Source organism: Lontra canadensis, unplaced genomic scaffold, assembly GCF_010015895.1.
Source record: "Lontra canadensis isolate GAN:19392208 unplaced genomic scaffold, GSC_riverotter_1.0 scaffold3, whole genome shotgun sequence".
Lineage (NCBI taxonomy): Eukaryota > Metazoa > Chordata > Mammalia > Carnivora > Mustelidae > Lontra > Lontra canadensis.
The window spans coordinates 23144997-23166842 of record NW_022630997.1 but is presented as its reverse complement, the minus strand read 5'-3'; positions in this window follow the sequence as shown (position 1 = coordinate 23166842).

The window sequence follows — 21846 nt, the reverse complement described above, 5'->3', positions numbered from 1 at the left end:
TTCTCTCTACCCTGCCAGAAAACCTTTGTGAATTCTCCAAACTCCATATACTTAGGTGATACTATAACCAGAGTAGTGGAATGTTCCTTAAGTCAGAGAGGACAAGAGCAGAACAGACTAACTGATCCCTTCCATCTGTCTGGTCTGAGAAGTTCTGCCATGTCCAACCTCTGCTCTGCCTGTTCCGTGGATCCCTGCTATGCTAGGTGCTATTCAACACCTCTAATCCCATTCTCCAAACACCTGTTGAATGCCCACTGCACGCAAGTCCCTGGGCTAGGTATCAGTGACACAGTGATACTAAAATCCAGCTCCATCTTCATCCTCTAGTAGGGGAGGCCAGTATCTAACAGATAAGTATAACACATTCTAGGAGGTTCTACAGTCAAGGTATATGGAGGGGACAGAAACTGCCTTATTCCAACAACGACTGAAGGTCTTACTCTCGAAAGATGCAAACCTTATACTAAGATAAAAGTAAGAAAAAGAGTAAAACAAGACTAAGAAGTAAAATGGAGCCACTCTTAAGGGTAGCCTGCACGGCAGGCCATGGAGTGCTTCTGCGAGGAGAGCCCGGGCTGAGCACAGGGAAACAGCCCTGCTCGCCACTCCCGTGGTTCACACGGACAGGGAACCCTCTAGGGACACCGCACCGGGGCGCTGGGGTGCGGAGGCTGTGGAGAGCTCTCTCCCCTGTGCCTCCCTGGAGAGGAAATCGTGTAACGCAGGGGGCCGCCGCCTCCGCAGGGCCTTACCGTGAGCGCGGCGGCGGTTCCTCTGCCGGTTCCTTGCCCTGCGCTTCGGCGTGGTGAGCGATGTCCCCGCCGGCGGCCTTCCCGTAATCCTCGGCGGCACGTGATGTCATACCCTCTCAATACGGAGCTTTCTGCTGCTCTCGCTGATCCCAGAGCAAACGTGGGAGTCAGGGGCTCCCACTCAGAAGCTCCCTGGGACGCGAGCTGCGTGTGGGAGCGAGGCAGCCGGCCAGCTGGGACCCATGGTGGCTGGAAATGGTGCCTTTGCTTTAAGGAGGTGCAGCTGCTCGGCGCCAGCCCGTGTCCTACGCCCAGGAGCCACGTGCGGCCCATCTTTCAGATTTTCCAAGAGAAATCTGGAGTATTTAAATGTGAAATCCTCCAATTTCTAAGTGTTGGAAAATTAAAAACAACACTGAGTGGGCCACGTTCCCCATTTATAACCTTTGTTTAGAGGATCTGAATGGGCCAACAGCAGCGGTGGTTGGCTTAGTCTGAGGCAGGCAGGCAGGGAGCTAAGGCTCTTGGTCCTGCCTGCAGTCTTGGGACTGAAGTGTCCCCAAGTCCAGTCCAATCACACTTAGACTGTCTGGGGGACACAGTGAATGTGGCCCTCCCTGGCCATTCCCTCCCACCTGGCCTCTGGCTTTCTTTTTGTGGCTACATGTCCCAAACAGAACTGGCTGGCTGCCAGCACTTCCTCCCTACCCAGTGCTTCCCAAACCTGACACCTGAGGGAAACTGTGGCCTGGAAGGGAACTAGGAGATCATTTACTTGAGTGTTTTGGGTCCAGGAAATCACCTCATCCTTGGAGCGTGTTGCAAATGTTGGTTTCTTGGCCTCCCCTGGATCTCCTAAATCAGAATGTCAGAGGGGACGGAGCGTGGAATGTGCGTTATTGACAAGTTCTCCAGGGCAATCTGGTGTTTTACTCAAGGCTGAGAACCGCCCATCTAGTCCAACCTTTACTTTCTGATGCAAAACGGTCCCAGAGAAGGAGGGTGCTTTGTGGGTCGGCAAGAAAGCGAAGGAGGGGGGCCCCTGGGTGGCTCAGTGGGTTAAGCCTCTGCCTTTCGCTCGGGTCATGGCGATCTCAGGGTCCTGGGATAGAGCCCTGCTTCGGAGGCTCTGCTCAGCAGGAAGCCTGCTTCTCCCTCTCCCACTCCTCCTGCTTGTGTTCCCTCTCTCTCTGTCTCCCTCTGTCAAGTAAATAAAATCTTCAAAAAAAAAAAAAAAAAAAAGAAAGAAAGAAAGAAAGAAAGTGAGGGGGGAGGCCCAGGCTTTCAAAGGCAGTGGTCATGAAAGCGCCTGCCCCTTTGGCTTGTGTTCCATGATTCCAGCCAAACTACCCTTTCCAAGATTCTCAATGTTCTGTCTTCCTAAGGCAAATCCAGTGGTCTGTTGGCCTGGATTCTTTATTTTTCCTTATCCTCTGTGCTGTGCTCTCTGCCTTGAACCTAATGATATGTTGGCTTTGGAAATTAAGTGGGAAATACTAGCAAGACCTCCAAGGGGACAACAGTGGTGGCATCCAAACCAAGGTGACAGATCAGGGATTTGCTCAGAAGAGATGAAGAAAGGATCAAAGACAGCCTTGGAGAGCATTCTGTAGTCCAGAAGTAGGGGGGAGCACTCAGAGAATCTAATTAATGTTGCATCTCCCAAACCAAGAAACCAGTGAAAGAAGGAATGGCATACCCCTTAGAGAATGAGTTAGTATCTCATAATAACCTTCACCTTCTTGTATATTCATTCATTCAGGCTCAGTATATTCATTTTAACCCCAGGATCAGCACACCTTCCTCGACAATGTTTTAACGGTTATTTACAGGTAAGTCTCCTGAAGAAATCTTCCCCATTTCAGAGGACGTACCAGGCACTGACCTCTTTATTTGATTCAGCCAATACTTAGCCCGTCTGCAATAGGCGTGGTGCCGTGCAAGACCCTAGAGATATAGAAGAGTAGCACAGGGCCCAGGGTTAGCAGAGCCAAGGCGATGGATGCAGGTCAGTGACAGCCCAGTGAGGTCAGTCACCCCACCGTGGAGAGAGGAGAGGCTTTCTGAAGGAGGTGATGACTGAGCTAGGTCTAAGAAAACAAATAAGATTCAAGTATTAATGTTGTTTGTTCCCGGACTTATGGCGAAGGTAAATCATTAAGCAGAACTTAAAGAAAACGGCCTGGGTTATACAGATCATTTTCTGATGACAAAGGGTGAGGGTGTAGATGAAGGGCAGTAGCGCGGAACCAGATCCCGACACAGCGGAAGGCGTTTCTTCATATCCTCCTAACTTGCCGTCAAGAGTCACGTAGCCACAAAGATACAGAAAGCAGACTGTTTTGAATGCAAAAATACAAAGGAGATATAACAGAGGTTTTAATTAAAATTTTAAAAAAGATTTAATAAAGTTATTTATTTATCAGAGAGAGAAACAGAGAGAGCACAAGCAGGGGGAGTGATGGGCAGAGGGAGAAGCAGGCTCCCTGCTGAACAAGGAGCCTGATGCAGGACTCAACCCCACGACCCCGGGATCACGACCTGAGCTGAAGGCAGATGCTTAACTGGCTGAGCCACCCAGGGGCTCCTAAATGGAGGTTTTTTGTTTTTTTAAGATTTTATTTATTTATTTGACACAGAGAGAGAGAGCACAAGTAGGCAGAGAGGCAGGCAGAGAGAGAGGGGGAAGCAGGCTCCCCCCTGAGCAGAGAGCCCGATGCGGGGCTTGATCTCAGGACCCTGAGATCACGACCTGAGCCAAAGGCAGAGGTTTAACCCCCTGAGCCACCCAGGCGCCCCTAAATGGAGATTTTAATGAAGGAGAAGAAAAATGTCAGCTTTGCTGTTTGCTTCACAGCTACTGCAGACAGCGCCCGTGCCACCGTGCACAGACGTATGAAACTGCATTTTCCCTTGAGTTTTATAAGGTAGGGGTAAGCGGTGGGGGAGCTGATCCTGGAGGATGAAAGAAAAGCTCCCAGAATATATTCTTTTCCATACAAATTTAACAATCACTCACATTCACACATATGCGATAGTACAAATTCCCTTCTCCTGAAGAGTCAATTTAGTGGAAATGAGTCTGTTTACTGGAGATCAAAAATAAAGCATCAGGAAATTTAAACTTTATTTTGTTTTACGTCCTGGGCAATGTCACAGAAGCGTGTTACTCTGGAAAGACAGGAGATGAAAGTGACATTCCCTGCCCACCCACCCACCCACCCCCCCACCCCCCAGAGCCTCCATTCATTATAACCAACTCCTCACCTTCATTTGTAACTGGCATCATTGCGGATGTTTTCTGATGCAAACACAGGTCCCCCTCCCCCCCATTCAAGAGCAGAGTGGTCCCATGAAACCTTTCCTAAGCCAAAATGGTGTAAAGCGAAGAAGCAATTACCACTGATTTATATGGAAAAAAATTTTTTGAGCATTTCCAGACCCAAAAAATAACCTTTCTTAGACTCTTCTGATACCTGAGGGCACATCTTGCTAACCGTGCACAAAATAAATTGAGACAAAGCACAGGTGTTCCCAGACACAAAGTTTTGACAGACTGATGCCAAGATGCTGAGTGTAGTTTCTGAGGAAGGAACTTGGGCATTCTCACTGCCCAAGGGGCGCATTACCTCTCTAATGGCTTTCTTTCTGTCATTGAACACATTGGTCTTTTGTGAAAGCAAAGTGGCTGTAATATGAACTTTCAAAAAGCAGGGGATATTTATAACAAAAGGCTGACACCATTGGGACATTTGTTTTTTGTTTAAAAAGAAGTATGGAATCAGACGATCCCAGTTTCACAATGTTAAGGCTCTGGCCTGTCATCTAGATAATTCCTTTGGTTCCATCCTCATGCTCACAAAATGGCTGCTGCAGTTTCAAGCACCACAATCTAGTGAGTAATTTTTTGAAAAACCAAGAAGCAAACAGCTAGCATGGGTAATAAACAAGTGCTCCTATGAGCCTATCCTCTTTTCCCCATCAAACAAGACGTATTGGAAAGGAACATATCCATCCAGAAACCTGCCTACCTCAAATTGCATTGACTAGCATGGGATTACGTTGTGTATTAGAATGGGTGGGGCTAAGCTTTGGTGTTTGTTAAATAAACCCTAAAGTGGCTCAACACAACACAGGTTTATTTCTTGTTCTCCTCACGACTTTTGTGAGCTGGTGACCCTCCTTTATCTTGTAGCTCTACCCCCTGGGGCCATGAGACCATTAATGTCACCGTGTCGCAGGGAAAGAGCGAGAAAGGTGAGGGCCCCGGCTCTTGATCGCATAAAACTGTGGCAGATTCTGTTTGCATCCCCGTTGGTTGCACTCAATCCAGTAGCCCACCTCCTGCAAGGCGGCTGGGATGGACAATCATCCCCACAAAGGACACCGTATGAAGAACACACAACTCTGTGTCCCACTGAAGGCCGCCCCAGATGTCAGAGAGGGAGGGACTTGGGAACAGCTGCTGGGTGGGAATCTGCCACCAGGTCTCTTGTCCATCTGCTCCCTCCCCAGGCCAGGAGGTCTGGTTAAAGACACAACAGGGAATGTTCTCTGGGCTTCCATCATCCCCACCCACAACCAACCGTAAGCTTCTGGAGGTTGGAGGTTGGGTCCTCTTCCCTTCCCATCACTCTGTGCCCAGACTAGGTCTGGCACAGAGTAGGTACTCAGTGGATGTTTTTAGAACAAGTGAATTAAAGGTCTTTTAGGAACAACGATATCAACCATTTGACTATCTTTAAGAAACACCTGGCTTATACCTAAACGCCTAAGCTTTAGCATTTCCAGGAAATCACAGAGGAACGAGAAGTATGATTCAGCCCTTAAACAAACATGGGTGCGAAAGAGACTGCACAGCAGACTTCAAGAATGTGGCCATAAATTGAGCAAATATTTGATCAATGACATCAACAAATGTAAAACATTTCTTTAAGGAAACTGACTTTTGGAAACTCACTTGGAATGCCTTCAGTCTGACCTTGGCATTTTAACCCTAACTACATTTCCAAGGTTGGAAGTGTTGAAAATCTCTCAAATGCCCAGAGAAGTTGTCACAGGGATGGTGGTCGAGGTGGGGGCTAAAAATAAAAGGTAGTTTGATACATACAATTTAAGAAACTTAATTAAGGAAGCCAGAGAAGTGAGGTCTCATTGTCCCTTCATCAGCAGGGATTATCACCACCATTATGGTTGAAATGTACGAGGACTGTGTGCCAGCTACTGGGCTCAGGACTTTATGTGCATTATCTGCTCTGATCATGTCAACAGTGCCGTGAGGCGAGTCCTGTTATCATGCCCATTTTACTGATTGGTATAATAAGGCTGAGAGAGTTTAATAATTTACCTGAGCTGATGTAGCTGCAGAGAGAGAGTCGTGGCAAAAATTGAGAACCAGGCTGTCTGGTTCCAAAAACAACACCTTTCAACTGTTGAGCTTTGGACTTACTCCAGATTCAAGGTACTGGAAGAAAATTTGGCAGGTGTTTTACTCATCCATTATTGTGTGACAACACAACCCAAACCTAGGGGCTTAAAACAAAAATGTATTACTACCTCTCCTGGTTTTGTGGATTGATTTGGCCAGCGGGGTGGTTCTCTCTTGGAGTCTCTTTTATGATTTCAGATAATCTTCTGGCCACCTTCAGAAATCACAGTGTCCCATCTAGTCGGTCTACCACTTAGAAATGGGACATAGGACCAACCTAGACTTGAGGGGAAAGACCTTCCCACAAGGGAACGAAGGCCAGAAGCATCCTTCAGTGGGGCCATCTGGTAGACTGACTACCATGGTGGACAAACGCCCAAATGTGAAGCATTCTGGGCAGCTGTGCAGGAGCTGAATTCTTAGAAAGGACTTTCACACACACTTCTTGTTTGATCCTTCCTAGCCTGGGAGGCAAACAGGCTAGGGCAGGACTTGATTTCTATCTCATAGATGTGGACACTGTTGCTTAGTGAAAGTAAGTAACTTAACAGAAGTCACACAGCTTCTAAATGCGGAAGTGAATTTTGATCTTCTGAGGTGTCACCAGCAGAAAGTAATCAAGGGGAAGTAATTATGGATCTAAATTCCAAATGAAAAAGGTTTATCAAAATGGTAAGATTTTTAAAAAAGATATTTATTTATTTGAGAGACAGAGCACAAGCAGGGGGAGAGGCCAAGGGAGAAGCAGACTCCTTGTTAAGAAGGGAACCTCAACATGGAGCTTGATCCCAGGATCCTGGGATCATGACCTGAGCCGAAGGCAGTCACTTAACCAACTGAACCACCAAGCACCCCTCAAAGTTGTAAGAGTTTTAAAACGTGACAACACCTACTCTCATAGCTGTTGCAGGAGTAGATGTGTGTCTCTTCTTCATGGGAGTATAAATAGGTGCAATGTTTTGGATATGCAATAGATACCAAAGCCTTAGAAGGTTACAAAATATTTGAACGAGAAATTCCCCATCTGGAAAATTTTCTTAGGAAATAGTCATGAATATGGACAAGTAGTTATTAGGATGTGTCCCATAGTATTTTTGCTAATAGGGAACAATTAGAAATAATCCAAATGGCTAATAAGAGGGATTTTGTTAAACAATTAGAAATAATCCAAATGGCTAATAAGAGGGGTTTCATTAAACAGTGGAAGACTGTTCTGCCATTAAACTGATGTTGTAGGAAAATATTTAATGCCACATAAAATGTGTGGGGAAATTTATGGGAAAAAGCAGATTTCAAAAGAGTATTATGTCACTCTTATTTTAATAAAACATAGTATGTTCATACACACAGGAAAAAAAAAGATATAATACCAAAATGTTCCTAGTAGTTATTTAAGGACAGTGGGATTATAAATCATTTTTCCTTTATTTTATTTTTTTCTTCTCTATATTTAAAAATGCTTATAGTATAGGTTACTTTTGTAATGAGTTTTTAAAAAGGAACATATAAAAGGGAGTTAGGAAAATATGGAGGGTTTTAAGCTCATTTTCAACCAACAAATTGGAAGATATACATAGGAATAATATGATCTTTCATTCTTAACTCTTCGAAGGGGTTTTCTTTTTTAAAGATTTTATTTATTTATTTGACAGAGGGAGATAAAGCTAGAGAGGGAACACAAGCAGGGGGAGTGGGAGAGGGAGAAGTAGGCTTCCTGCTGAGCAGGGAGCCAAATGCGGGGCTCCATCCCAAGACACTGGGATCATGACCTGAGCCGAAGGCAGAGGCTTAACTGACTCAATCACCTGGGTCCCCTTCAAAGAGCTTTTTAATTCAAGGTTTAACTTGATATTTACAACAACTCATCAAGGGAGGTTGGAGATGCATTATTACTTTCATTTGCAAATGAAAACTTTTCTATTTGCAAATAGAAAAGTGAGGCTCTAAATGCTGAAGTTGAAAGGTAACCCAGCTGGTGACCCAGCTAGTGACAAGTAGAGTCCAGTTTCATGAACTCCATGATGTTACAGCAGCAGACGCCTGCGCACACTTTGTCCCCTGCTGCGCACCCCTGTTGTTCGCCTGCCCAGCATCCCTTTCCCCATCTCTGGTCTCAGCTCTCTGACTCCACTGAGGACTCTCCCCTCCCTCAGTCTCAGGCCAGATCCCAGGGATGGGCATGCGACCACAACCCAGCCCGTGACAGCCATCCTTGAGGATTCTGCCAAAAGTACGAGGAAAGAGTTCGCAGAGTTGGTAGGAAGTAGGAAGGGCTGCTGGGGCATCTGTGCTCCTGCTAGGGGACTGACCGGCTGCCTAAAATAAGACCAACCAGAAAAACAGAGTCAGGAGGCACAAACAGACACCCAAACCCATCTGTTGGGTGCCTGGACCCCGGTGTGCCTCACTCGAGATCTACCTGCTCGACTTTTGTGTACCTGAGCCAGGACATTCCTTTTTCTTCTCTTTCTTTCCCTCCACCTCTTTCCTCTTCTCTCCTCCCCCCACCTCCTCCTTACTTTTCTTCTTTTTGTTCAAATTGAGTTGAATTCCTCAATTCAAGGTTTAGTTGACTTGAGAAGCTTTAAAAGACTCCTGATGCTCTCCCATCTCAGTTTCCTCACCTGTCAAGTGAAGGCGCTAACGGTACCGGTCCCCTGCCACACGGAATCGCTGTGAGAGTTACATCAGCGGGTGCCTGTGAATGCTGGTCACACAGGGAGCATCAGCAGATGCTACCTATTTTTTTTTTTAAAGGAGTTAGAAAAAACTGATCCAGAAGATCTCATCCCCCGTCCCAAAAAGAAAGAAAGAGACCAAGACTGCCCCATGCACAAACCTATAGAGAAAACAGCTGAGAAAAGAGAGAGCACCACGTCAACGACTTCCTCCGGGAGATGTTCTTTCCTCACTTCTGGTGAGGCAGAGACTGGGCCAGTAGTGGGGTTGTCCCCATCTCCCTGGATGGGAACCAGCCACCCCACCTTCCTCACATGCTCCCTCATACACTCCCTCACACTCCTTCCCTCCCACAGGTCCTCTCATCCATCAGTGCTGTGTGATACTGGGCCTCATTCTGTTGGCAATTGCTAGAAATAGCAAGCATTGCCAGAGAGGAGGAGAACGGGGAGGTGAAGTAGTTGGCAAGACAGAAATGGCTGATTTTGCAACGCGGCCTGGGGAGAAAGAAAGTAAACTGGGAGAAAGTTAGCCAGGCCTCCTAGCCTCATTCCTGCATTGGTTGTAGGAAGAAAGGGCATGGTGTCTGCACTCAGAGAATGCTTGGTTAAGGCTGCTCATTTTCCCAGGCGGTTGGGACTCTGATGAAGCCGGGCCAGAGGGTTCTGGGGCTGAGCAAAGTGTTAGCACAAGAGGAGCAACGTTGCCACACGAATCCAGTCTGCTGGATTAATCAGCAAAGGTATTACTCAGCTCGAGGGGTCTCTGAGGGGAGGGCAAGAGATCAGATCTCAGAGAGTTCCAGTCCGGAACAATGTCCTCAAGATGGGGGCTACCCCAGATCATGGGCACCATGAATGGCTCATACTACTGATAATGGCCACTGGATTCTAGGAACCCCACAACTGTGCCCTAAACCCTTATCCCAAAATGAGCAGCCTCAAGTTCCTCATGTCCTCTTCTGGAGACCAAGCCTGTCATGGTGTCTGAATGGCTAGGCCTTGGGTTTATGCCTTGTTGTGAACCAGCATTAGCCTTTGACCTTGGGGAGGTGGGACTCATAATGTGGGAAACTTCCCAATCACGGGTGGGGTTTGAAAGGACAACCGTTAGGGATGTGTCCATCACCTCACAGTATTTCTACAGGTGTGTGGGTGCTCATATGATCCGTGACTCCACCTCCCCTTTCTGATGTGCTTTATCCTTAAAAATGCATTCAAGCCCCCACCAGCAACAGGGGCCCAGACTGCTCATTTGAGGTCACTCAGCACCTCCGAGTTCTAAATGCAGCCCCAAGTACCACCGGGTCACCCCTTCTTTCTTGTGGCTCTGCTCCTTTAAGTCATTATTGCCTGCCAGACATGGGCACAGACCTCTTTCTACCCCTACCCTCTGATATGGAGAGCTGAAACATTTTTCAGAGATGTACCAGGCCCTTGGGGAAGACCCTTTCCCTAACGCAACAGAGCAGTTGGCTCTGACTTGTCACATCCTCCTCCTAGGACTCACCTCTGGTTTTCCCTCTGCAGAAATAAAGGCCTTTGAAAGTGTCCTAAAAAATGAATTCGGCCACCAAGCCTAAAATGCAAGGATAGAAGTAATGTTTTTTAGACGCTGGGTTTTGGTTGGTCCCAGATGAAACCCCATTTGGGGGGACAGAGTTGTAAAACTGCTCGAATACTTTTCTCCTTTAGAAAAGCCTAGAAAGCAGATTAATGGCAGTGTGCCAGAGTGGCCCCCACCTCCCACATCCAGGTGACCATGCCTGTCAGGACCCCCACAGACCTCACAAGAGGAGGCAAAACTGGGTAGAGGATCCTTCCCGGGTCTGCTCTTCACCTTCTGGTGATGTTCACGTGCTGCCTGCCTTTGCACTTGCCCTGCCCCCGCCCTGCCCCCCAACCTGGGCACTTCTGTCTGGCACTCAGTGCTTCTCTGTTGAACAACCAACCAGCTCCTCTGTGAATTCTGCTTGAGCCCCCAGGAGAGACACCTACTAACCCCAGCTATCTTACTCTAAGAACCCTGTGAGTTACTCGGTTTTATATTTATCTGTGTTTTCCTTTGAGGACAAAGACAATATATCATTCGTTGTGGGGTCCCCAATAACTGGCAGAGTTTTTGAGTGGAAAGGAGGAAAAATGGTTGGATGGATGGACGACACTCACAGACTGTCAGACCGACACCTGAGTTTTGAGGAACAGTGGTTGCTGCAGCGAACCGCCACGAGGGGGCAATGTGGAGCAGCTTTTCAAGGTCTTCTGAGAGTCTTCCCCAGACCCTGGCTGGTGAGGTTTCTAGAACTTATTTGGTTCAGCATTTTCTTTTTTTCTTTAAAGATTTTATTTTTTTACTTATTAGACACAGAGAGAGGGAACACGAGCAGGGGGAGTGGGAGAGGGAGAAGGAGGCCTCCCACTGAGCAGGAAGCCGATGTGGGGCTCCATCCCAGGACCCTGAGATCAGAGCCTGAGCCAAAGGCAGACGCTGAACCGATTGAGCCACCCAAATGCCCCTCAACATTTTCATTTGAGAGAGAAGAAGCTGAGGCCTGAGAGGGTGAAGGCTGTGCCCAGGGACACACAGCTCCTGAGCTGGCCTCATGAGTGGGTCCAGCATCTTTCCATTATGAAAGCCTGTGCGCCCAGCTCCCTGGGCTCCAATGGCCCGAAGCTGCCAGGCGTCCGGCAGCCAGCTCCAGTTTCTCTGCAGCCCTTGCCCGATCTGGCTGGCTGCCGGCCGCTGGTGGTGACCCTGTGCCGCACGGAGGAGACAAACCACTGAGTATGCCATTCAGGGCGGGCCTACCGTGTCCTCCGGCCCCTCCGTGGGGACCCTACTAAACTCCCTCTTTCCTTGACATGTCTCTTCTGTCCTTTTGGGCCTACATCACCTGGGCTTATATTTCCCAAGAAAGGAAGGTCCCCATACTCAGAACATGTCCTGTACCATGCTTCCTTCAAAATGTACTTCTTTTGTGTACCACGTCCTCTAGCCCCACTGTTTAATTCCCTCTGTCTCTTTGGGGAGGGGGTAGGTGTTTGGAAGAATGCTAGCATGGTGATGAAGCTCCCTCCCTCCCTTCCTGGCCATCCACACACTGTCGCAGCAGGCTCCTGAGGTCCGAGTTTTAGATGGCAGAGGGAAATATCCAGAGTGCACATGAAACCTCAAAATTTACTTTCCATTCATTTGCTCATTCACCTATTTAATTATTCAATTATTAAAAATGTTTTTAAGCATCCGCTATCTGTTAGGTGATGAAAAGAAATTCAATCTTACATTTATTATGCCCCTGGGCATTTAAGTGCCAGGCACTGTGCTGAAGGCCTGACATTCACTATCTTTACACATGCCTGTGAGGGTTAGGGTTATTATTCCCATTTTACAGATGAGGCTACAAAGCTCTAGAGAAATGATGTCACTTGACCAAGTGAACTACAGAACTAGGAGTCAAGCTGGTTGGAGGCTGTCACCCGAAGGGTCAGGCATTTCTGTTGAAGTTCACTGTTGGGCTTATGGTTGCTCGTGCCCAGAACTCTGGCAGAGTCTGCACCCTCCACAGGCAGGTGTGAAGTGGTTAAGCACAGAGCCTGAAGGGATGAGCGAGAGCTGCAGAGACCCGCCCTGGGCCTGGGTCTCTGTTTAGTTAAGTATATTGTAGCTTTCTGTCTCCTAGAGTGGAATTCCAGAATGTTCCATCAAGTTCAATTCTGCAATTGTATATTAATATTCTGTATGGGACCCAGGATCGCCTCAGAGATGTGGCTCAGAGAAAGGCCCCTCGAGGGTCACTGGGATGGGAGTCAGAAACTTGGGTCTGCTTGACTGGGGCCTACCGAGCCATGTGAGCTGGACCCTTTCCTGCTTCCTTGTAAACTGGGAGACTGTAGTACCCCCATGCAAACTCTACCATGTGCTTCAGAGCTGTCCTCAAAACAAGATAAGAGCACGTGTGTGGAACAAGGTCTTCTCTTGTATGACCCAAGCGTCCTTATTATCTCCTTGAGCTGGGCTGCGGTGCTTTGACTGGACCCCCAGAAGCCTAGAGCAGTAGTTCCCGGCTTAATGACTGAACAGGTCAGTTTTCTTGTTTTATATTTTCTTGTTATAAATATAAAGAATATAAATATAAAGAAAACCATATTTTCTTGTTATAAATCTCCATGAGTCCCATAGGATTGTTTCTTTTTAAAAATGGCTGCCACAAACACTCTGTTCTAAAAGAAAAAGAAGTTTAACAAAAAAGTAGGCAGGACATAACCTCCAATAAAAAGTGGATGTATTTAGCTTTGCAAAAGAAACTACACAGTCTCTATTTTTCTCATTTCGCTTTAGGTCAGTAGAAACTGAAGCAAGGACTGGTCCCCGGGAGCTGATGCCAGAGAGTGTGTGTGGTTTACGGGGTGTCCTTCGACCTCGCAGCCGAGCCTTCCCCGAGCAGTGAGAGGTACACTAACTGCGTCACGGAGCAGTCATGTGTGTCTAGGACCTAAAGGACAGCATAAAAAAATAATGTTCCAGGAAATGTTTTTAATGGGTATTACAGAATAGTGTGTGCAGCAGGACCCCCAACTTGTGACATACCTGATCGCCTACAAGCAACCTCCATCGCACAGGAAAAAACCGCCAGAAAGATATACAGCAAAATCCCATGGGGTTCTCTCTACATGGAAGAAGGACAGCGGGTTTATTTTCTCTGAGTGGTTTCTTGCATTTTCCAAATCTTACTGTTTTGTAATCAGAAACATAGAACGAATAAAGTAGCCAAAGGGGAAAAAGTGGCGCAAGATGGGTTATGCCACACGCTGTGTGAGACGCTGGCCTCCCCGGGACCTGGAGAGCTCCGTGAAGCCACATCCTGGACTGTGCTGGGACCACTTACCTCCTGTCTTTGCTTCTCTCTGGCTGGGCCTCGTGTCTGGTTTGTGGGGAGCGTCCCGTCTGTGCAAGCTGAGCGGGCTGCTTTCCTTACCAGGCTGGCCAGTGTGGCTCCTGGCCAAGAGGGGCCACAGAGACAAGCTGTCACTTAGGTGGAGATGGGCCATTCCTAAACTGTTGTCCTTTCTGTTGCAGACATTTCTGTTTGAAGCTTTGATGGCTTTTGTCTCTCCTCAGGATGTTGGAACAAGGCAACCACCAACAATCCTTTTAGAAGTTTAAGCTCCTGTCTTAGAGGCAATCTGGCCATTAAATGAAGACAGGGTTTGGGAGGATCTCTTCCCCTCTTCCCCTTGATTAGGCTTCTTGCTGATGAGTGACAGGAGTTACTTCTGGCTAATCTGAGCAAGCAAGAAGTACATTGGAAAGGCTTCTGGTAACTCCCAGTTTAGGCTGGAAGATGAGAGCCCACTGATAAAATGGGCAGGACCCAAGCCATGAGGAACACTGCTAAGGGTCCTGAGCCTTGTCTCTTATACTCATGATTCTGAGTCTGGACAGGTTCACGGAGAGGGTTCAGAGCATGAGCCCTGGAGCCAGACTGCCTGGTTTCAGATCACGTTTACCAGGACCTAAAGCAAATTCCATGACTTTTCTATGCTTCCGTTTCCACATCTGTAAAATAGAGATAAGAACCAGCTGGCATTCGTTATCTCTTGCTGTGAAACAAATTACCCCCAAACCTAGTGGCTTATAACAACAATAAACATTTATTGCCTCAGTTTCTGTGGGTCAGGTATTCAAGAGCAGCTTAGCTGGGTGACTCTGTCGCAAATTCTCATGAGGTTCAGTCGCGCATGGGTTGCGACTGTCATATCTGAAGGCTCAGCTGGGGCTGGAAGGTCTGTTTCCAAGGGGGCTCGCTCCTTCGGCTGGCAGGCTGGTGCTGGCTGTCGGCAGGAGGTTTTCCTTCCTCCCGAACCTGACTGCTTAAGGACCCTCACAACATGGTGGGGGCCTCCCCCCACAGCAAGTGATACTGGAGAGAGAGCTGGACAGAAGGTATGTTCTCTGTATGACCTCACCTGTGAAGTCACGTCACATCACTTCTGCTCTAGTGACTCATTAGAAGAAAGTAAGTCCAGCCAGTGTGTGAGGGGAAGAAAAGTAGGCCCCATTTTTTGAAGGGAAGTGTGTGAGAAAACTTGTAGCCATATTTTCTAACCACCACAGTACCTCATAGGATTGTTATAAAGATGAAATGAGTTAATACTAGCTACTGTTTAAAACAGTGCCTGGGGGCGCTTGGGTGGCTCAGTGGGTTAAAGCCTCTGCCTTTGGCTCCAGTCATGATCTCAGGGTCCTGGGATAGAGTCCCGCATCGGGCTCTCTGCTCAGCAGGGAGCCTGCTTCCCCCTCTCTCTGCCGGCTTCTCTGCCTACTTGTGATCTCTCTCTCTGTGTCAAATAAATAAAATCTTTAAAAAATATAAAAAAAACCCCGGTGCCTGGAATATTGTAATTACTACATAGGTGTTTGATTGCTACTACTACAACTACTACTACTAGAAAGTACCAGCCCTTTCCCAGGACTGGCTTGCTCTCGGATGTCTGCCCTGTGCGCAGTGCCTTGTCTCCCTGGGAACTCTTGGGCCTCCTGGAAAAAGGGAAGGAAGAGCCTTTCTCAGAAATGATCACCACTGTAAGTCTCTCCCTCCCGCCCACCCCCCATCTACCCCACAGCCTGGCTGAGGCAATTACTCAGCTGTGAATGTTCAGAGCCATTGGGTCTGGGGTGTGGTGGGAACCCTCCTTGGCCGGATGGCAACAACAGAGGCAGGAGGAAGACTTACAACCTCTACTCAGGGATAAGTGCCCTTTGCATCCTTCTGTAGAATCGATGCCAGTTTTGCAGGAGATACGCTGAGCTCGGCAAGGACTTGTGTCTCACACTGGCCAGGTACAGGCAGGTAAACAAGCAGGTGACAGATGGTGGATAGACTACTCACAGGGAGGTTGGCAGAGGAAGCCATGGGCCAGTAAGCGTTTTTAGACAAACTTTATAAAATCTTTCCAAAGGAAAATTTAAAAAACCACATGCAGAAAAAGTCCTTTCCTCCTGTCTGGTTAAAAATATAAAATAAACAGGCACAGAAGTCATCCCTCAATGCGGTCTTCCCTTTAGCTCAAAAACTACACTGTTCATATTCACAATTGCCGGATCCTTGTCTCCCCTTCTATCATTTTTATCTAGAGTGGGAGAAGCAAAGGAGCGTGATAATAATAGTATTTTTTAGCTTAATACTAATTTTATTATATTTTTTATTATAGTAACATTGACTTATAACATGTTATTAGTTTCAGGTGTCCAACATAATGATTTGATATTTGCATACTTGGCAAAAATGATCACCACTGTAAGTCTGTTAACATCCATCACCATACAGTTACAGTCTTTTTTTCTTGTGGTGAGAACTTTCAAGCTCTGCTCTCTTAGCAACTCTCAAATATGCAATACAATATTGGTGACTCTAGTCACCAATGTTGTCCATGATATCCCTATGATTTACTTATTTTATAACCGGAAGTTTGTACCTCTTGATTTTCTTCACTCATTTTACCCACTCCACAAACTCCCTTCCATCTGTTCTCTGAGAGTTTTGTTTTGTTCTGCTCATTTGTCTTATTTTTTTAGCTTCCACACATAAGTGAACTCAGATGGTATTTTTCTTTCTCTATCTGGCTAATTTCACTTAGTGTAATACCCTCAAGGTCCAGCCATGTTGTTGCAAATGGTAAGATTTCATTCTTTATGGCTGAGAAGTACTCTTGGCTATTGTAAATAATGCTGCAGTGAACATAGGGGTGCATATATTTTTACAAATTAGCATTTTAATTTTCTTCAGATAAATCCCCAAAAGTGGAATTGTGAGATTATATGGTAGCTAGACTCACTAAGAAAAAGAGAGAGAGGTCTCAAATAAACAAAATCAGAAATGAAAGAGAAGTTATGGGGCGCCTGGGTGGCTCAGTGGGTTAAAGCCTCTGCCTTCTGCTCAGGTCGTGATCTCAGGGTCCTGGGATCAAGCCCTGCATCGGGCTCTCCGCTCAGCGGGGAGCCTGCTTCCTCCTCTCTCTCTGCCTGCCTCTCTGCCTACCTGTGATCTCTGTCTGTCAAATAAATAAAATCTTTAAAAAAAAAAAGAAAGAGAAGTTACAACTGATATATAAAAAAACAAAGGATCATAGGAGATGACTATAAACAATTATGTCAATGTATTGGACAATCTAGAAAAAAATGGATAAATTCCTAGAAATACGATTGTCTAAGACTGAATCATGAAGGAGTAGGAAATCTGAACGTATCAATTACTAGTAAGGGGATTGAATCAGTAATTTAAAACCACCTAACAAACAAAAGTCCAGGAGCAGAAATTTCACCGGTGATTTCTACCAAACATTCAAAGATTTAATAGCTATCCTTCTTAAACTCTTCCAAAAAATTGAAGGTGGGGAGGGAAGCTTCCAAACTCATTTTATAAAACCAGCATTATCTTGATACCAAAACCAGAGAAGGACACACAAAAAGAGAAAATTGCAGGACATTATTCTGACGAACATAGATGCAAAAATCCTCAATAAAATATTACCAAACCAAATTCAACAATACATAAAAAGTGGCATTTATTCCAGGGATGCAAGGATGGGTCAATATCCATAAATCAATCAATATGACACACCACATTAACAAAATGAAGGATAAAAATGATATGATCCTCTCAATAGTGCAGAAAAAGCACTTGACAAAATCCAACATCCTTATGATAAAAAAGAAAAAACTGTCAACAAAGTGGGTATAGAAGGAATGTCCCTCAACATAATAAAGGCCACATATGACAAGCCTACAGCTAACATCATCCTCAATGGTGAAGAGCTGAAATCTTTTCCTGTAATATCAAGAGCAAGACCTCTTTTATTCAACATAGTATTGGAAGCCCTGGCCAGAAAAAAGGAAATAAAAGGCATCCAAATAGAAAAGGAAGAAGTAAAACTGTTCCTATTTGCATAAGACATTATTTTATATAAACACTAAAGACTTCACCAAAAATAACTGATGGAACGAATAAACAAATGTAGTAAAGTTGCAGGATACAAAATCAATATAAAATAATCTCTTGTGTTTTTATGTATTAACAATGAAATATCAGAGAAATTAAGAAAACAATCCCATTAACAGTTGCATCAAAAAGAATAAATTATCTAGGAATAACTTTAACCAAGGAGTGGAAAAACCTATACACACTGAAAACTACAAGACATTCATGATGTAAATTGAAGGAGACAGAAATAAATGGAAAGATATCTTGTGTTTGCCATCAAAAGAAACGAAATCCTGCCGTTTGCAACGACGTGGATGGAACTAGAAGGTATTATACCGAGTGAAATAAGTCAATCAGAGAAAGAAAATTATCATATGATCTCTCTGATAGGAGGAATTTGAGAGGCAGGGTGGGGGGTTGTAGGGGTTAGGGAGGGAAAAATGAAAACAAGATGGCATCCGGAGGGAGATAAACCATAAGAGACTCTTAATCTCACAAAACAAACTGAGGGTTGCTGGGGGGAGGGGTGGGTAGGGAGAGGGTGGTTAGGTGATGGACATTGGGGAGGGCATGTGCTATGGTGAGTGCTGTGAAATGTGTAAGCCTAAGGATTCACAGACCTCTACCCCTGGGGTACATAATAAAAACAAAAGATATTCTGGAATGGAAGAATTAATATTGTTAAAATGTCCATATTACTCAAAGAGATCTACAGATTCAATATACTCTCTATCAAAATTCCAATGATGAACTACAGAGAAATAGAATAAATAATCCTAAAATGTGTATGAAACCACAAAGGATCCAAATAGCTAAAGTAATCTTGAGAAAAAAGGTCAAAACTGGGGTCATCATGATTTCAAACTATCTCACCAAGTCACAGTAATAATCGTAACTAACAACCATGAGCAATAAATACCTCTCTCACAACGAGGGCCCAGCTGCAGGCGCCGGCTGTCTTGATTCCCAGGAACTATTGAGGTTAGTCCACCCTGATGACTTCACACCCTGTCCCGTGTACCGAGGATATTTTACAGCTTTGTGCACCTGGGGCCAGAGCCCCAAGCCAGGTCTCACCTGTGGTTTGGTCCAAGGGATTTCAGAGTTTCCGTGAACTCCCTACCAGGAAAATAATACCAGTTCTGACTGTTGCCACCAGGTGGGACTTTACAACAGACATCAACAGCAGGAGGTCCCTCCTGGTAAGCCAACACCTCTGCTACAGGGGTCTTTAATCTCAACACTACTGGCATTTGGGGGCTAGACGATTCTTTATTGTGGGGCTGTCCGGTGCTTTGGACAAGGTCCAGCAGCAGCTCTGGCCTCTCCCTGACCCACTGAATGCCAGCAGCAACCCCTGAGTTGTGACAACCAAAAAGGTCTCCTGATGTCTCTGCAGCTGCAGGTGTGTGTGTGTGTGTGTGTGTGTGTGTGTGTGTGTGTGTGTATGTTGGTGGTTAAGAGCAGGGGCCCTGAGGTCAGACCACTTAAATTTAAATCCCAGCTCTGTGGCGACTTGATGAGCACCCCATGGTAAACATAAATGTAGGATGGCCACAGAATGTATCCTTAAACCAGGGCAATTTGAGAGGAAAAGAGTGTTCTAATAATAATTTCATAACCAGAGACTGTCTCAGCAAACAAGGATGTGTGGTCAGTCCTTAAGTCCACAAACATCGTTTAGCCCTGGATGACTAGTGTGCTAAGTACTTTATGTGTAGAAACTTCATTTAATCCTCTCAAGACCCAAAGAGATCAATACTTATTATTATACCCTTTCTAGATACGGAAGACTGAGACACAAGAAGATAGTGAGTTATATAGTCGGCATTCTTTAAAAAAAAAAAAAAAGTTTTTATTTAATTATTTATTTGAGAGAGAGAGAGAGTGAGAGAAGGAGCATGAGCAGGGGGAGGGGGCAAGGGCAGAGGAGGAGGGAGAAGCCAACTCCCCCTGAGCAGGGAGCCAGAACCCAGGACCCCTGGGATCAGAACCTGAACTGAAGGCAGACGCTTAACCGACTGACTCACCCACGCACCCCAGTCAGGATTCTGATCTTGGCAGGCAAGTTTCCAAGCCTGTGTTCTTCACCACATGCCTGCTGATGCTTGGGCGCACGGGGAAACACAGGGCTACCTGATATCCACTGGACGCCGCAAGAACTACCAGCTCTAGGTTGTTCACAGTTTCAGCCTGGAGCCCACTTACAAAGCCAGTTTTCAGGGGTTACTGTGATAAAAAGCAGACACATGAAAATCATTGTGGAGCAGGAAATGAGAGCAGTGTCCAGAATGATTCCCAGTTCTGTGGCGCTCAACCGGTGCGCCCATCCCATTAGGAAGTCACTATGTCTATTTAAGAATGAAACAGAAAATTATTTTTTTCATTTATGTTTATTTTCCCAGATGGCTACTAAGCTCTTAGGACATAAAGTCTTAGTAAGTCTTTTGGACCGAGCTGCTTAGTAAATGAAACTGTCGGATATTTCTTTTGGCCTGGGGGTACCATGAAGGCAATGTAAAAGTAGAAAATTCGGGAAACTTTGCACTCACTATTTTGCCATTGGAACAACCTGGAGGGTAATGATGGAGAAGGCCTTCTGGCCCAGCCATCCCACCTTGGTCGCTCACTCTGGGGAAACCCGTCCTGTCCCCGTGGCACATGAGCCCTTGCTAATGGAATCCACCCCCTGCCCCCACCAACGCTCTCTGCCCTCCTCCCACACACCCAGCTCTCTTTTCCCTCACACAAAGAAAGAATAGACCCTGACCCCAGACAGTTGCTAAATCCCATATGAGTCCCTTTCTTTCAATCTCTTGCCCCGTTTCAACAGCGTCAGGAAGCAAACTGGTTGTTTTACAACTTGACTTTCCTCAAGTTTCCAGTTGAACATCTTCCACGGACATGAAATCTGCTCTTCAGGTCAGAGGTCACACTGTCAACACAGGACACAGTGATAAGCAGACTGCATCCCCTCCTCAGGCAGCACCTCAGGCTAGTGTGCCAAGCCCTGAATAAATACACAGACCTAAGGTGCCGCTGGGAGAGGCCTGGGAGTATGGCAAAGGGGAGGGGTGTGGTGGGGGAGGTGGCCGGCCAGGGAAGTTGTCACTGGGTCTAGGGCCACAAGCACATTTTTCTTTCTCATACTGCCTAACTGACTATAAGGGAAAACTAGACACTGTGGGGGTGGTGGAAAGATACAGGGTAGGGGATGGCACTGCTCTTATCACTACTCAGGGGCCAGCTTGGACAAGCGGCTTCTCCCTATGCCTGTTTCCTTATCTATAAGGGGACTGGATTGCCCAGTGGTTCTCAAATCAGGGTGTCTCAGACACATTCACAGCCTGTGTGTCGGTCTGAAAAGTGTGGAATGTCTGTCTTTCTGGGGTGCCAAGCTTATTCAAGATTTTTGGGACTTCACTCTTTTTATGTGAAAGCATTTTTGCATCCTTGCTCATTGCTCAGAATGCAAAATGTATGTACATTTTTATTATAGTAACTAATAATTGTTGATATTTCAGGAGCAATTACTATGTGCGCAGTGTTCATCTCTTTATTTGATCCTTGCAATTACCAATGAGATATTTTATTCCCATTTTATAGATGGAAAAAAAAAAAACCTGGTGAAAGGAGAAATAAAATAATCTAGCCAAGGTCACATGTTACTAAGCAATGATAAACGATTCCCTCTCCCCCCAAAAGATCTGGGCCCATTGCAAAGTGCTTTGGAATCTACCCCCAGTCCCCTAGATAGGGCTTCTTTGATAAGTCAGAACAACACGGATCTCCCAAATGATCTCCAAAGTCCATCTCTGACACTCCTAAATCAATTTTACTTCAATGCATTAAGGATTTCACACACACAGGGTACCCTTGGAGGACGACAAAAACTGGGGAGGCCCTGCAGGGTCTCCAGGGGTTTCTCTAGGTGGGGATTCCCGGCCCCTCCAGCTCTCCCCCACGAGTCCCAGGGCGTGAGGCCACCGCCTTGCCCCGGTGTT